We start from the raw sequence: 3,497 nt of genomic DNA, 5'->3' as shown, positions 1-3,497 counted from the left end.
TGGCTTGTCTCCCTCACCTAGGCAGTGAGCCCCACGGACTGGGCTATACTGATCTTATTCCTTTATCTCCAGGGCCCAGAACCGAGCTGAGCACTTAGTAGAAATGCAGTCACTGTCTGTCCCCCAGATGCAGTTTGTCTTGCCAAATAGGGCAGTCGCTGGGCACTTTGGAGAGGAGCCAGCTCTGGCCGGCGCCGTGTCTGCTGGCCAGGACCGCGACCAGAGACAGCAGCAGGAGCAAGAGCTGATCCCACCTGGAGGCTGCAGCAAGGTCTGAGCTGAGCAGGCGTGACCTGCCCTCCTGGGTGGTGTGAGTTGGGCACTGGCCTCTCCCTGCCCAGGACATGGGCTAAGAAGGAAAGGGGATGAGAAAAGGGAGGAGAAGGGAGGGAGAGGCCCGCAGAAAGAAGAGGGGGGGAGGTGGTGGACCAGTGAGAGGGCCACCAGTTGTGGCCTTGGAGAGCCCCCCTCCACCACCTTCAGCTGTTAGCTCCGCAGCAGCGCAGACAGTGCTTACTGAGCTTATGGCCTCAGAGAAGTAAACACGTATGAAATGCATTGTCAACCTTCATATTGCGAGCTTTCACATAAAATTCAGGATTTTCACCTTCTTGTAAATCAGAGGATTTGAAATCATGGTCCCCCATCTGCTCGTGGAACTGTCCCCGTCAGATTGGGCACATGACCCCATTCACCACAGTCCCACCTCCCTCTGTGGCTTCCCTCTTGCCCCACATTACCCGTTTATGTGCTTCCAGTCGACTAAGCAGGTGCACTGAGCAATCCTGAGGGGACAGCCCATCGGAGAAGGACACCAGCCCCAACCATCTCGTAGGCTGACATAGAACCAGGCAGGTCAGTTGGGACACTGAGACACCAGGAAATGCCACCTCATGTGTACACAGAGCTTGCTGCTGGGGGTAGGAGGGGGACACTGCACTGAGACTTCAAGGCCATGTTCCATAACTGCTTCAGGACCAGGTCCCCCACTTCCCTAGCAAGAGGGGCTTCATGGGGAAGGTAGGCCCTACCTTGGGTGAGGAGGCCACAAAAGGGAGCCGGAAAGCCTTTGAAGGCAGGATGATCCGGTTAGAGATGGCACCCTGCCACCTATCACAGCACCTGGCACACAGCAGGTGTCAGGGAAAGGGAGGGAGGAAACCAGGAGGTTCCGGGAAAACCAGAGGGAGGAGGCACACCTATTGGTCTGGAGGTGGGAGACCCCAACTAGCCTTGTCTCACCGCTGGTCCAGGACCCACTGGGGCCTCAGTCTCCTTCTCTGTCCCTGGTTCGAGCGCTAATGTTCTGTGCCTCCGGGTGGATACAGCAGAGACTTTGCTCACTGAGCTGTCTACCCCTTCCCAGCAGGGACCAGCTGGGTGGAGAAGACCTGGGCAGAGGGCCTGCTCCTCTAAATAAGAGGAAGAACTCGTGACTCAGGGAAAGACAGAAGTTAACTTAGCCAAGCCACAAGGTGTGGAAAAATGAGCTCTCCCCGAGGCTTTTTTTTTTTTTCTCCTGGGGTAAGAAACCCTTTCTGAGGGAGAGCTGGCTTCCAGAGTTCAGGAACCAGGCTTTTATTAAACTGCCAAGGCTCACGATTTTCAAGTTAGGAGTTCTGGCAATCAGCTTGGTGGGCAAGCCAGAAATTTATATTGGATCTTTTTCTTAAGTTTTGTCTAAGTGCCTAGTGCTGCGAGTGAAATACTTCATATTATCTTGTGTCTCCTCAGCCTAGACCTGTCATTCCCCACACTGGGCTTGAGAAAGTGAGGCAGACACAAAGTATTTAGGGCAAAGGATCTGGACCAGCACAAATGTTGCAGCAAGAGGAAGGGAAAATACATGGGGCAAAGTAGAAACAGGTGCTGACACTAGGTCAGGGGTCAGCAGACATTCTGTAAAGGGTCAAATAGTCAACAGTTGGTGTCTATGTGCCCAGACCCCTGGCAATAATGCAGAGAGCAGCCCTAGACGGCTGCCCGCCCGTGAGCGAGCTTCACTCAACGACGCTGATGTCTGACTGCCCGATCTGCTTCATGTGTTATGAAACTTTATACTTCTTTTCATTTTTTTCCCCAGCCACTTAAAAATATAAATTCCATTGTTAGCTCATGGGTTATGCAAAAACAGGCAGGAGGCAGGAGTTTGCTGGCCCCTGACTTTACAGATGTCCATCATTGTTCCTTACAACCTTCTCCTTTGAACATATTCAAAACAGAAAGTTGGGCAAACAAGTAAAGGAAAAAAAAAAAAAAAAGAAAGAAAGAAAAAAAGAAATAGTGGTTGTCCTACTTTTCATGGCCAGGTCATGAGCTCAACTTCAAGTTGGCTCGCTTCCGGCGATTCTGCACGCTGCTTGCTTTATCAGTGACACACCTGAGGCTGAGTCCGCAAGCCATGGAGACGTGGACATTAGGAAAGGTTTCTCATGCAATGGTTAGGAGGATTAATTTTAAAGGAGGAGCCTCTGAGAGGTTTGGGACTGCTGGATTTTTTTTTTTTTTTAAGATTTTATTTATTTATTTGACAGACAGAGATCACAAGCAGGCAGAGAGAGAGAGAGAGGAAGCAGGCTCCCTGTGCAGAGAGCCTGATGTGGGACTCGATCCCAGAACCCTGGGATCATGACCTGAGCCGAAGGCAGAGGCTTTAACCCACTGAGCCACCCAGGTCCCCGGATTTTTTTTTTTTTAAGGGTTGTTTGGTTTGGGATTGCTGAAGTATCAGATTTGAAACTGAGAGGAAACCTGCACTCTGTGCAATCACGGAAAAGCCGTGGCTTCTCCTCCCCCTACCTGCCTCTGCTGTATTGATATTTACTCCTTCCTATGCATGTGTGTGCCCATGCGTGTCATTCCAAGTCTGCACCTCCTTGTCACATTTGCAGGCATTGTAGACCCGTTTCCCATCGCTGGTGTCCCCATGAAGCTCTGACCAGGCCAAAGGAGAAAACCAGAAACACGAGAAGAGAAACACTGCCCTTTGAAAAACACTTCAGATGGATGAAATAAATGTTGCATTAAAGATAATCTCCAGAATGATTTATTCACACCTACTTTCTTGAAGAGGGTAAAACCGAGAGGGCTCTGACAGCCGGGGATCGTCAGGTTCCATCTGGGTCATGCATTCACGTGGGGAACTAACTGCAAGCAGACAGGATCCTTGCAGTCAAGGGAGTTTTGCCAAGGGCTGGCTCCCACAATCCCTGCGGTTCACTCACTACCTGATTGGGCTCACATGAGCGCTCTGGGTCATGCTGACACAATCCTTGAGCTCCTCTGTAAATATGCTGGAGAAAACTCTTGGTTTGGGGCAAGGTGATCATATGGGACTTGTGGTCCTCTGACCTCGAGCGCCTTGATAAACGTTCTTGTTATTGAACTATAAAATAAGTCTCTCATGCATGTTGGGGCTCCACTGGGTCATCAGCCCATGGACACCTCCCGATCCCAGCTCTCTGTCTCTTGTTCTTCTAATTCCTCACCAATCTCTG

General features: G+C 50.8%; 1 long non-coding RNA gene across 1 annotated transcript; it reads left to right on the top strand.

Annotated features, from left to right (window-relative positions):
- Window positions 1-209: 209 nt before the first annotated feature.
- Window positions 210-2,972, top strand: LOC132005691 (uncharacterized). The gene is made up of 3 exons (XR_009400877.1): window positions 210-271; window positions 759-855; window positions 2,892-2,972. It is a non-coding gene; the product is annotated as an uncharacterized LOC132005691 (long non-coding RNA).
- The last annotated feature ends 525 nt before the right edge of the window (window positions 2,973-3,497 follow it).

This window comes from Mustela nigripes, chromosome 17, assembly GCF_022355385.1.
Source record: "Mustela nigripes isolate SB6536 chromosome 17, MUSNIG.SB6536, whole genome shotgun sequence".
In the NCBI taxonomy this organism is placed as follows: Eukaryota; Metazoa; Chordata; class Mammalia; order Carnivora; family Mustelidae; genus Mustela; species Mustela nigripes.
This window is presented reverse-complemented; position numbering and strand designations above follow the sequence as displayed.